Genomic DNA, 14,278 nt, shown 5'->3' with positions numbered 1-14,278 from the left:
GAGCCGCAGTGAGATACAAAAGAAAGCTGCTAACACAATGATTCGGGAATATGGGCTGGCCAGAAGTCACCCATTGTGTTTCATCTGCAGGCTGGTTGAGAGTTACCTGCTCAGCACATCGTACAATTACAACTGAAACCTGGAGCAGAACAGAAAACCCTCGTAAGATAGCATCAGGCATTCACTGTGGTCCGCGACATTCTGTACAGCATGCAGCTGATTCCTCAGCCCATCTGGATTTAGGCTAACAATCAGCACTTTATGCCTGAAAGGGCCCAAGACAACCATCGCCTTCACTCTCTGTTGCCCATCCGAGTGACCCAAGCATCTTGCCAGAGGCTCTTTGGACCTTTCAATGCCACCAGGATGAGGTGAGAAGCCAAGAGGGTTCCTCCCAGCCGTATATAATGGATATCTTGAACCCGGCTCCTGAAAGTGAGCAGCGTGTTCCTGCCTGCCCTGAAAACCTGTGGTTTCTCAGCTGCTAGGCTTTGAAAGCTGTCACTCCATACAAAAGGCATTCCAATGGAGCAGAGCTTGTTTCTTGGTAATCAAAGGCCACGTCTGCTTCAGGTCTGGCTACTTACATTCTGTGTCCTGCTTTGCCTCAGGACTGGAGGTAAGTATGGTCCCCACTTCCTGTCCCTGAACAGGTGAAGCAAGAATAAGCCACTCTTCTACATAGGTTGAATCTATGAGCAACCCAGAGGGAATGTACTTTGGGGCAAGAGTGGAATATATGCCTCCTTTAGTGGGGTTGTGATATTTCAGTGTTAGAGCTCTTGCCTTCCGTGAAGAAAGCCCCAAGTTAATCCCTTACCTACCATCTCCAGTTGAACGTTTCAGTGAGAAGATTGTGGCGTATCCTGATAATGGGGCAAAATAGACAAGGCAGTTCCCTATGTTTGTAGAAGTGAATCAAATCACCCACCTCTTGTTGCATGTGTATAGTTGGAGAGATTTAGGACTCATGCACACTGCTGCTCACCCTGTGCTTTTGAGGCAAGGGCCAAGGGGTTTTCCATTTCCCCCCACCACTTTCTTCAGGAAAACTCGCTACTTTCGGCTGAATCCAAACAAACGTCAATCCACAGAAAACCCGACTGACGATTGCTTCGATTCAGAGTGTACCATCTTCAAGAAAGAAGGTCCAGCTGTCTAGGCGGAAGGTTTTGCTAGTCTCAGGCCACAGGAGCGTGCTACAAATTTACGTACAATTTACATCTCTTAATATATACACAGAAATGCAAATTTTGTCCAACTGTCCAAGGGAAAAAAGATTATACCATTTCTGTTCTGGGGTCTCTGCTGACAGCTATGTGTGCTGATAGGATTTTGGTGGGTTAGAGCATTGAATATCAATTGGTCCTTCCACCAATGAAATACTGTCTCTTACAACAGATGCTGTGATATGCAGAAGATGCATCATAAAAGGTCCTGGCGAGCCATGCCTACCAAATGATGTGACATGTGAGGCATCATTCTGTCTGATGGTAGAAACCTTTTCAGGTAAGGAGACTCTCCTGTCGACGTTCCTCCTTTTTATGGTGGGCCTCAGTGTAGAAAACAAAGTCCTTGTACCATACTTGTGTCCTTGTGTGAGTGTCTGGAGGCAGTTGGAGGATAGATGGTGGCTAACAGGGGACTTCCGGTCGGTGCCAGCGCTTAATGGCGGTCCTACCTCCGAGCTCCGGAGAAGGACTGCTTCGCAAGTTCGGGTCTTACCCGCTACGGCAAGCGGGGGACCCCTAAAATCCCAGGCGCTGAAGCCTGAGAACAAGGAGACTCGGTGGGCACCTTTGCGCCCCCCGGTACCGTGAAAGAGCCTTTTTAAAGGCTACGGATCGACATCGGGAGTGAGCGCGGTGCTGAGAGTCGCTACCCAGCCTGCGAAGTGAAGCCGCGTCGCCATAAGCGGAGAGCGCCGATTCCTTCCTGAAAAGAAAATTTGGACGGAATCCCCGTGAGTAAGAGCTGAAATATAATCGGGACCCTTTAAATTTTAAAAATTGGGCTAAAAACGGGGGAGATCTAAACAAAGGAAGTCTGCCTCCCCCCGACTGCATGAAAGTGAAAGCAACGGAGCTTTAAACCTGCATCCGTTTAAACCTGCTCTTTGATCAGCTTAACCGGACATTTAGACCCTTTGATCTCCCCTCTAGCTAGCAGGGCAGAGGGGAGGTGAATTTGAACAATAACTGCATGATCTGTTGGAAGTAAAAAAACCTCTGCTGTCTCATCTATTTGAAAACGAAACGGTCTGCCTTTGTACCACATTGAACTGACTTTTCCCTGTGAAGTGATACCTTGATACAAAGTTTCCACAGTGCCTGACTACTGGACAATATAAGAAGAAGTAGCATAAATTGGGCAACTGTGGCAAACTGTGGCAATCTGAAGTAACAAGTTTTTAGTAATACTGACTTTGACTGTGTTAACCTCCCTTTTTACATTCTGGACAGTCTCCTTTGTTTCTATACTTGGAAACTTTGTTCTATGGCCATTTTGATTTGCTCCCTCTAGAGGACAAAGTGAGGCCCGGCACGGCCTAAGACAGTGGAATTTTCCAAGGGAGAATAAATCCCGTGGGAACTGACCTTGACATGAGTGGCGCACAAGAAGAGATAGTCACAAGAGCCAAAACCAAGCAACAACAACAACAGCTGCAGCAGCTACAGGTAAAGAAAAGAGGCTCAATCTCAGGCGCAACAGTTGGATCAACAGGAACAACAGGACAAGACAAAGGAGCAGCCGTCTCTATGGAAGCTGTGACAGATGCCCTGCTCAAGATAAACCAAACTCTGGAGTCTCTGACAAAACAGACTTCAGAGAATACACTAAAACTAACAGAAATTTCAGCAAGATTAAATCAGAATACAGAATCTATAAATAAATTGGTGGAGGAAAACGCCACTACGCGCCAAATTGCCGAAGACGCCAAAGCTACTGCGGGAGAGACACAGGAGAAATTAGAGCCGATCGCTAAGAAGGTCTATGAGCATGATGCAACTTTGGCCTTGTGGGAGTTACAGAGGAAAGAGAGAAATTTAAAAATAAGACTGATTCCGGAGAATGAAGGAGACAACCTTGTGGAATACTTGACACGGGAGTTTGTGGACTGTTGGGACCTCCAGGAAGACGAACTCAAAATTACGACTGCCTTTAGATTGGGCAAAAAGCAAAACAGAAAGACCCCGAGAGACTGTTTGATCACACTCAGATCCAAGGAGGAAAGAGACAAAATATTGGGACTACATTTTGAAAAGGCCTTGCAAATTGGAAACTCAGCTGTACAGATCTTCAAAGACATCCCAAAATACATTCTGGACTTAAGAAACTTTTATAAGGACTTAGCCCTCTTATTAAAGAAAAACTCTATCCGCTTCAGGTGGGAATTCCCACAAGGGCTGTCATTTGATTACAAGGCAAACAAGGTGAAAATAAAGACAATTCAAGATAAAGACAAATTTTTGGCAAGACACCAGGAGGATCTACAGAAGGGGACTGTGGACGTACTCGCAGAACAGAGGAGAGCGTTGGACATCCTGAATCTCTCGTTTGGACAAAAACTACCACCATCAGAAGAAGAGCAACAACTGGGAGCTGTTGGAGGAGCCTTAGAAAAATAGCAAGATGGCGCTGCAATTCCTTAGTTGGAATTGTAATGGGCTCAATGGGCCTTTGAAGAGAAGACAAGTATTTCATGTATTAAATAGAGAACAACTGGACTTGATATGCTTACAAGAAACTCATATAACCAGAGCCCATAGGAGATTACTTACAAACAAAAGGTTAGGACAAGAATTTATTTCATCCGACAAAGTTAAGAAGAGAGGAGTTGTAATATATGTGAAAGAGAAATGGGCTCCAAAAATGATATTCAAAGATGAACAAGGGAGATATCTGGCTGTGGAGATACAAGTACAAGGAGAAAAATTTTTAGTTGTTGGAATTTATGCACCAAATGAAGGCAAATCCGACTTCTTCAAGAGACTTCATGAAACGTTGATGGATTATCTGGATTACAATATGATAATCATGGGAGACATGAATGGCGTGGTCTCCACTAATATGGACAAGGCACAAAGACTAACAGTCACCAAAGAAGGGAGACTCCCTAAGACTTTTTTCGAAATGACTGAAAACATGGACTTGATAGACATTTGGAGAACAAGGAACCCTCTGGAGAGAGAGGGAACCTTTTTCTCCCAAGCAATGATGACCTGGACCAGAATCGATCAAATCTGGGTTACTAGTGGAATGGCTCCAAAGATTAAGAAAGTGGAAATCTGCCCAAAAACTTGCTCCGACCATAACGCCGTGAAGATGGAGATGAAACTTACAATAACTGGTCAATTTAGATGGAGAATGAATGACACCCTCTTTCGTGATAAGGAGATTCTCACGAAGGCCCAAAAGACTCTAAAAGACTATTTTGAAATAAATTTGAGGACCGACGTGGAGAAAAGAGTGATCTGGGATGCAAGCAAAGCGGTTATGAGAGGATTTTTGATTCAACAAAATTCAATAAAGAGGAAAAAACAAAATGAGAAAAAAGAGAAGATTTTGGAAATGATAAAGGAAGGAGAGAGGAAATTAAGAACAAAACCAAAGTCTCAAGACATTTTAAGAGAGATCAAGCTATATCAAACACAATATATGGAATTGATGAACCAAGAGATTGAATGGAAGATAAGGCAAATGAAGCAAAAGACCTTTGAATCAGCAAACAAATGTGGTAAACTTTTGGCATGGCAAATGAAGAAAAGGCAGAAACTAAATACAGTTACAAGCCTTGAGGTGGATGGAAAGAATATATCTAAACCCAATGAAATCAGAAATTGCTTTTTAAGTTATTTCAAAAAACTCTACACTCAAGGCCCGCAAAATGAAGAAGATATAGACAAATTCCTGGGAAAATATGGACTACAAAACATCTCTCATCAAAGTAAGATGGACTTAAACCAGAGAATCTCAGAACAAGAGATAGAGGCTGCCATTCAGAATATGCAATTGGGCAAATCTCCGGGACCGGATGGACTGACTTCTAGATACTACAAATCGCTGAAGGAATGGTTGACTCAACCACTAAAAGAAGTTTGCAATGAGATCCTTGAGGGAAAAAGGGCGCCTGAATCGTGGAAAGAGGCATATATTTCACTCATACCAAAGTCAGAGACTGAAAAGACCCAACTCAAGAACTACCGCCCAATATCACTCCTTAATGTGGATTACAAAATTTTTGCAGACATTTTGGCAAAAAGATTTAAAAGAGTTTTGATGGAGAAGATTCATAAGGACCAAGCAGGCTTTCTCCCTAAAAGACACCTGGCAGACAATGTAAGGAATGTAATAGACATTCTGGAAAAGCTAGAGGTGAATATAAACACTAAAGCAGTATTGATCTTTGTGGATGCGGAGAAAGCCTTTGACAATATTTCTTGGAGCTTTATGAAGAAGAATCTTCATGGGATGGGGGTAGGCCGGGGTTTTGAGAATGGTATGGCTGCAATATATTCTGAACAAAAAGCTAAATTGATTGTAAACAATGTTGTGACTGAGGAACTTAAGATAGGAAAAGGAACACGACAGGGGTGCCCGATTTCCCCATTACTTTTTATTTCAGTTCTGGAGGTGTTGCTGAACATGATAAGAAATGACCAGCAGGTCAAAGGTGTGCAGGTCGGAGCTAAACATTATAAGTTAAGAGCGTTCGCAGATGACCTAGTATTGACTTTGCAAGAGCCAAACACTAGTACGAAAAAGGTATTAGAAATAATACAACAGTTTGGCCAGGTAGCTGGATTTAAGTTGAACAAGCAAAAAACCAAAGTTTTAGGGAAAAACCTAACAGATATGGAAAAGGAGAAATTTCAAGAGGAAACAGGTTTGACTGTGGTCAAGAAGGTTAAGTACCTAGGGGTTTATTTAACATCTAAGAATCAGAATTTGTATAAGGACAATTATGAAAAATGTTGGTCAGAAATCAAAAAAGATTTAGAAATATGGTCAAATTTGAAACTGTCAATGTTAGGCCGAATTGCAGTAATCAAAATGAATGTATTGCCTAGAATGTTATTTCTGTTTCAGACCTTGCAGATTATTGACAAGATGGAATGTTTCAAGAGGTGGCACAAAGACATTTCGAAATTTGTCTGGCAGGGCAAAAAGCCCCGAATTAAATTTAAAATATTGACAGATGCTAAAGAAAGAGGGGGTTTTGCCCTGCCGGACCTGAAATTGTACTATGAGGCAGCAGCTTTTTGCTGGCTCAGAGAATGGATGCTCCTCGAGAACACGGACATTTTGGATCTGGAAGGTTTCAATAATGCTTTTGGTTGGCATGCATATCTTTGGTATGATAAGGTTAACAGTGCCTTTAAAAATCACATTGTCAGAAAAGCATTGATTAATGTTTGGATAAGATATAAAGATCTATTGGAAAACAAAACCCCTAGATGGGTGTCACCAGTGGAGGCTAAAGCAGTGAAGAAACTCAATATGGAGGTCGGATGGCCGAAGTATTGGGAAATCTTAGAACAGGATGGAGATAAGTTCAAACTACAAAGTCAGGAGAAATTGAAGCATAAAGTAGAAAATTGGTTCCAATATCGTCAAATAATGGAATTTTTTAAACAGGACAGGAAAGTCGGTTTCCAGGTGGAAAAATCAAAATTAGAAACCGAACTGTTAGAACCCAATACTAAGAATTTATCTAGAATGTACAATTTGTTGTTGAAATGGAACACACAGGATGAAACAGTTAAATCGGCTATGATTAAGTGGGCTCAGGATGTTGGACATAACATTATGTCAGCTGACTGGGAATGGTTATGGAACACCGGTATAAAATTTACGGCATGTAATGCCTTAAAGGAAAACATTATGAAAATGGTATACAGGTGGTACATGACCCCAGTCAAGCTGGCAAAAATCTATCATTTGCCCGATAACAAATGTTGGAAGTGTAAAGAGACTGAAGGTACCTTTTATCACCTTTGGTGGACATGCCCGAAGATTAAGGCCTTCTGGGAAACGATCTATAATGAAATGAAAAAGGTACTTAAATGTACCTTTCCTAAAAAACCAGAGGCCTTTCTCTTGGGCATTGTCGGCCAATTGGTGACAAAGAAAGATAGAGCTTTTTTCATGTATGCCACAACAGCAGCAAGAATACTCATTGCAAAGTATTGGAAGACACAAGATTTACCCACTTTGGAAGAATGGCAGATGAAAGTGATGGACTATATGACACTGGCCGAGATGACAGGCAGAATCCGTGATCAACGAAAAGAGACGGTGGAAGAAGAATGGAGAAAATTTAAAAGCTACCTTAAGGACTACTATAAACTTAATGAATGCTAAAATGTCGTGGTTTTTCAGAGACAAAGGGGTACAGGGATATAAGGTTAGACTATAAAAGAGGACTAAGATGATTGAGATTGGAAAGTAACAATTGGGAGTTGCTAGTTGAACTATGGACATTGGGATGCAGAGAGGGGGGGTATGGGGAAGTCCAAGAAAAGAGGTTTATGAAAATATGTTTGAAACTATACGTGTATGTTTGTCATTTTTAGTGTTTGTTTGTTTTTCTTAAAAATCTGTAAAACCAATAAAAATCTTTTAAAAAAAAAATAGATGGTGGCTAACAGATTGAGGCTGAATCCTGACAAGACAGAAGTACTGTTTTGGAGGGACAGGAGGTGGAAGGGTGTGGAGGACTCCTGGTCCTGAATGGGGTAAGTGTGCGCCTGAAGGACCAGGTGTGCAGTATGGGAGTCATTTTGGAGTCACAGCTGTCCATGGAGGCACAGGTCAATTCTGTGTCTGTCTACCAGCTCCATCTGGTACGCAGGCTGAGACCCTACCTGCCCATGGACTGCCTCGCCAGAGTGGTGCATGCTCTGCTTATCTCCCGCTTGGACTTGCAATGCGCTCTATGTGGGGCTACCTTTAAAGGTGACCCGGAAACTACAACTAATCCAGAATGAGGCAGCCAGACGAGTGACTGGGAGTGGCCACCGAAACCGCATAACACTGGTCCTGAAAGACCTACATTGGCTCCCAGTACGTTTCCAAGCACAATTCAAAGTGTTGGTGCTGACCTTTAAAGCCCTAAATGGCCTTGGTCCAGTATACCTGAAGGAGCATCTCCACCCTTATCATTCATGTTGTATTATTGGACTAATACAATAAAATTATCTTCATTCACTGGATACTTCTTTGTTCCCCTTTTGGCCACAGCAGATGCCCATGCATTCCCTTACTTGTTCCTTTTTTTAAGCTTTCCTTTTTTGTAAATATTCTGTGGCATAGTATCAGCAGCACAGCTTCCTGGAGACAGCAACAACTGAATGATCAGATGGGTCAAACACTTTGTGAAATGATGGGGTCCTTGCCAAGCTCATTGCCTCTTGGAATAAAAGGGAGCAGCAGCAAAGGAAGCCACAAAATGACATGCCCTCTATATAGAGAAAATGGGCATAATTAATAGTAATCCAAGTTTATGCACCAACCACTGGTGCTGAAGAAACTGAAATTGACCAATTCTATGAAGACTTACAACACCTTATAGAAATGACACCAAAGAAGGATGTTCTTCTCATTATAGGGGATTGGAATGCTAAAGTAGGGAGTCAAGAGATACAGTGGTGCCCCGCAAGACGAATGCCTCGCAAGACAGAAAACCCACTAGACGAAAGGGTTTTCCATTTTGGAGGTGCTTCGCAAAACGAATTTCCTATGGGCTTGCTTCGCAAGACGACAATGCTTTGCGAGTTCCTGCGGGGTTTTTTTCCTTCCCCCCCTTTTTCTAAGCCGCTAAGACGCTTATCAGCTGATCCGATCAGCAGATAAGCCGCTAAAAGCCGCTAATAGCGCTAATCCGCTAATCCGTCAATGGGCTTGCTTCGCAAGACGAAAAAACCGCTAGACGAAGAGAATCACAGAACAGATTCTTTTTGTCTTGCGAGGCACCACTGTAAAAGGAACAACTGGCAAGTTTGGCCTTGGAGTTCAAAATGAAGTAGGGCAAAGGCTAATAGAGTTCTGCCAAGAGAACAAGCTGGTCATCACAAACACGCTTTTCCAACAACACAAGAGACGACTCTACACATGGACATCACCAGATGGGCAGCATCGAAATCAGATTGATTATATTCTCTGCAGCCAAAGATGGAGAAGCCCTATACAGTCAGCAAAAACAAGACCTGGAGCTGACTGTGGCTCAGATCATCAGCTTCTTATAGCAAAATTCAAGCTTAAACTGAAGAAAGTAGGAAAAACCACTCTGCCGGTAAGATACAATGTAAGTCAAATCCCTTATGAATACACAGTGGATGTGAGGAACAGGTTTAAGGATTTAGATTTGGTGGACAGAGTGCCTGAAGAACTATGGATGGAGGCTCGTAACATTATACAGGAGGCAGCAACGAAAACCATCCCAACAAAAAGGAAATGCAAGAAAGCAAAGTGGCTGTCCAACGAGGCCTTACAAATAGCAGGGGAGAGAAGGCAAGCAAAATGTGAGAGAGATAGTGAAAGATACAGGAAATTGAATGCAGATTTCCAAAAAATAGCAAGGAGAGACAAGAAGGCCTTCTTAAACGAGCAATGCAAAGAAACAGAGGAAAACAATAGAATGGGAAAAACCTGAGATCTGTTCAAGAAAATTGGAGATATGAAAGGAACATTTCGTACAAAGATTACCATAATAAAAGGCAAAAGTGGAAAGGACCTAACAGAAGCAGAAGACATCAAGAAGGGGTGGCAAGAATACACAGAGGAACTATACCAGAAAGATATGGATGTCTCATACACCCCAGGTAGTGTGGTTTGCTGACCTTGAGTAAGAGCTGTTCGACAGTGGAATTTGCTGCCAAGGAGTGTGGTGGAGTCTTCTTCTTTGGAGGTCTTTAAGCAGAGGCTTGACAACCATATGTCAGGAGTGCTCTGATGGTGTTTCCTGCTTGGCAGGGGGTTGGACTCGATGGCCTTTGTGGTCTCTTCCAACTCTATGATTCTATGATTCTATGATTCTATGAGCCAGACATCCCGGAGAGTGAAGTCAAATGGGCCTTAGAAAGCACTGCTAATAACAAGGCCAGTGGAAGTGATAATATTCCAGCTGAACTATTTAAAATTTTAAACGATGATGCTGTTAAGGTGCTGCACTCAATATGTAGCAAATTTGGGAAACTCAGCAGTGGCCAGAGGATTGGAGAAGACCAGTCTAGATCCCAATCCCAAAGAAGGGCAGTGCCAAAGAATGCTCCAACTACCGCACAATTGCACTCATTTCACACGCTAGCAAGGTTATGCTTAAAATTCTACAAGGCAGGCTTAAGCAGTATGTGGACCGAGAACTCCCAGAAGTGCAAGCTGGATTTCGAAGGGGTAGAGGAACCAGAGACCAAATTGCAAACATGCGCTGGATTATGGAGAAAGCTAGAGAGTTCCAGAAAGACATCTACTTCTGCTTCATTGACTATGCAAAAGCCTTTGACTGTGTCAACCACAGCAAACTATGGCAGCTTCTTAAAGAAATGGGAGTGCCTGATCACCTCATCTGTCTCCTGAGAAATCTCTATGTGGGACAAGAAACTACAGTTAGAACTGGATATGGAACAACTAATTGGTTCAAAATTGGGAAAGGAGTACGACAAGGCTGTGTATTGTCTCCCTGCTTATTTAACTTATATGCAGAATTCATCATGCGAAAGGCTGGGCTGGATGAATCCCAAGCCGGAATTAAGAACGCCGGAAGAAGTATCAACGACCTCAGATATGCAGATGACACAACCTTGATGGCAGAAAGTGAGGAGGAATTAAAGAACCTTTTAATGAGGGTGAAAGAGGAGAGCGCAAAATATGGTCTGAAGCTCAACATCAAAAAAACGAAGATCATGGCCACTGGTCCCATCACCTCCTGGCAAATAGAAGGGGAAGAAATGGAGGCAGTGAGAGATTTTACTTTCTTGGGCTCCATGATCACTGCAGATGGTGACAGCAGTCACGAAATTAAAAGACGCCTGCTCCTTGGGAGAAAGGCGATGGCAAACCTAGACAGCATCTTAAAAAGCAGAGACATCACCTTGCCAACAAAGGTCCATATAGTGAAAGCCATGGTTTTCCTGGTAGTGATGTATGGAAGTGAGAGCTGGACTATAAAGAAGGCTGATCGCCGAAGAATTGATGCTTTTGAATTATGGTGCTGGAGGAGACTCTTGAGAGTCCCATGGACTGCAAGAAAATCAAACGCTTCCATTCTTAAGGAAATCAGCCCTGAGTGCTCCCTGGAAGGACAGATCGTGAAGCTGAGGCTCCAGTACTTTGGCCACCTCATGAGAAGAGAAGACTCCCTGGAAAAGACCCTGATGTTGGGAAAGATGGAGGGCACAAGGAGAAGGGGACGACTGAGGAGGAGATGGTTGGACGGTGTTCTCGAAGCTACAAACACGAGTCTGACCAAACTGCGGGAGGCAGTGGAAGACAGGAGTGCCTGGCATGCTCTGGTCCATGGGGTCACGAAGAGTCGGACACGACTAAACGACTAAACAACAAACGGGCATATTTCCTAAATAGTAGAGCAATAAACTTCAAGAAAATGGAACAACTTCTATATTGTAATGTCTTGCTGACCCTTTTATTGGAGATTCATGATGTCGCAAAACATACATGGCCTCCACATTGATCATCTAACCTTGAGTTAGTCAGGATGAATGCTCAATAAATGGAAGAGCCCAAAGTTTCTCTAGGGAGTACCGCATTGGCATGAATATAAGCCGCACCCACAAATTGAAGGGGGGGAGAGAAAAAAGACAATACTCAGGCTGCTTCCTGGGGGGAGCCACACCGCTTTGCTGGCGGCCTTCCACCTTCTTTCTGGTGGCTTGGGGAAGGCTTGGGAGCGGTGGGCAGGCAGTGCGCCATTGCCCCGCGCTTCCGGGCTGCTTCCTGGGGGGGAGCCGCACCACTTTGCCAGTGGTGTAAGGTGCATGATGCATAGCGTATTGTCACATGAGAGTGCATTGGTTGGCAGGTGCAAAGTCTCAGCAGCAATACGAAAAAGACCAAGCATTTCCAATGAAAATGGAGCATTAGAGAGCTTTCCCCCCAACTCCATTTTGAACACATGGATTCAGTTGTGAAGCTGGGGAGATTCATGGACATATCACTGCAAGGCAGACTGTGCAATAGTCTTCCAGCAGTAATGGAAGAGTTACCTCATTAAAGGCTTGAATGCCAGCTATATTCTGATATTAAGCCACATTACATAGAGGGACCTTGCTTAAGAAGATGAAATGTTGGAGAGGGACAGGAAAAGTAAGATTTCTGCATCAAGGAACTGGCATGTCACTTGGAAAGTGGCCTATTTTTCAGTCTGAAGGGAAAATATTTGGGATTTATCCTTGACAACAATGGTGGAATTTCTGAGATTTAAGGTATCTGAAGAAATGTGCATGCACATGAAAGCTCATACCAAGAACTAACTTAGTTGGTCTTTAAGGTGCTACTGGAAGGAATTTTTTTATTTTGACTATGGCAGGCCAACACGGCTACCTATCTGTAACTGAGATTTAAGGGTTTGTTTTATTTAGACATATATTTTGCATATGCTTTAACCTACTTTTATTTTAATGTTGACACTTAAGTAGCTTTAGCAAAATGAATTCAAATGTCTGTTTTAAGTATACTTTTCAAGATTGAGTTCAAAATGTAAAGTATAGTTGGAAGAGGAGTAACCTTTGTCCTCTCTTTTGGTATGGATTTTGGACTAATACAATAAAATTATCTTCATTGACTGGTTAATCTCAACAAAGATACTTCTCTATCTCTCTCCAGTTGATAAAGGTGAATTGGTGAAAACCATCAAAGAATGTGGCCCAGATCATATGATAGGGGCATGTGGAATGAAACCATCAGATGCAACGAAACTGAGAATGTCGTGCTGTCAAACTGACTTATGTTTTGACTGATTTTACTATTCTGTTCCTAAATGGCTCCTCTTTCCTGTTCCAGAGAAGAGGACCACCCATTTGTGTCCACTCATTTATGCATTCCTTCACTGTAACTTCTCCCCACAAAAGTGTGCAATTAACTGCAGCAAGAGGGTGGGATGGGATGTTCCTTGATGAGTTCATAGACACCTACCAAGCAGTGCTTTACACTGTCTACTCTTACCTTCCCCACACCTGACCTCATATGAAGTCAGGCGTAGGGTGGATGTGGGCTGGGGTGGGGGTCTTCTGAAATAGCCTCTTGTGCCAAATGGGGAAGACCAGAATGCTTCCTTATGCCCAGAGACCAGAGTTCCCCTCCCTTGCTAGAACTGGGCAAATCACAGAAAATTTTATCCAAAACATTCGCTTGTTTTTGGGATAGTGATGAGATTCATTAAACAAGAGGGCGAACTTGGATGGTCTCTGCCTGCTCGTGAGAAAAACCATCTGCCTCAAGTCATAGGACAGTTTTCTATCTTGGTCTGCCCTCTGTCTGAGTCTCATGATTCTCTGCAAACTCTGAATGATCATGAGTCTCATTCCTAGAGAGGGATCGTACATTTGGCATAACAGGCATCTGCCCTAATTCTGACAGGACCCTGATGATTTATCAGCTCTTAACCACGTTCTTAGAACATCTCATTCCACACAGTCAGTCAAGATGGTTGGGGGGAGTCTGGAACCACTTCTATTTGGACTCTCCTGCGTCCTGTCCATCAGATTCTCAATTCATCTTTTCCTGGAGCTCATGGAACCCCTCTGTTCTTCCCAACCCCTCCTTGGTTGGAGAGTTCAAATGTTCTCTTTTCTCTTTCCTGAACATTGCAATGTAACTGGAACATAGCAAAGCTTTTAAGTAGTGTGGACTGGTGGGAGTTCTAGGTGGCCAATCACGACGGAGTTCGATAATAATAGTTAAAACGATTGCTACTTTTGCATGCAGGAATAACGTGAGAGCAATACCTTGTAATATTGTTTTCTCAGATGCTTCAATGGTTACTTTCAATAAAGTTTGCAAGTGAACTTGTGGTCTATATTTTGCTTCCAGTCTGTCATCTGGCTTCAAAATGGTGTCCAAATGTATGCAAACACAGGCAAAAATCAAGAAGGTTCCTCCCAGCCTCATATAATAAGTGTCTTGTGAATTGGAAGGAACAGGCATTCTTTTCACATAAGATAGTACAGTGGTACCTCAGGTGAAGTACTTAATTCATTCCGGAGGTCCGTACTTAACCTGAAACTGTTCTTAACCTGAAGCACCACTTTAGCTAAGGGGC

General features: G+C 42.9%; 1 long non-coding RNA gene across 1 annotated transcript; it reads left to right on the top strand.

The window, feature by feature from the left end:
- Positions 1-450: 450 nt before the first annotated feature.
- LOC310702156 lies at positions 451-13,895 on the top strand. Its single transcript, XR_014523304.1, has 3 exons — positions 451-619; positions 1,402-1,509; positions 12,844-13,895. It is a non-coding gene; the product is annotated as an uncharacterized lncRNA (long non-coding RNA).
- The last annotated feature ends 383 nt before the right edge of the window (positions 13,896-14,278 follow it).

Source organism: Podarcis liolepis (genome assembly GCF_965112155.1).
Source record: "Podarcis liolepis genome assembly, chromosome: 2".
Taxonomy (NCBI): domain Eukaryota; kingdom Metazoa; phylum Chordata; class Lepidosauria; order Squamata; family Lacertidae; genus Podarcis; species Podarcis liolepis.
The sequence above is the reverse complement of the archived record's forward strand: the minus strand, read 5'-3'. Positions and strand labels throughout refer to the sequence as shown.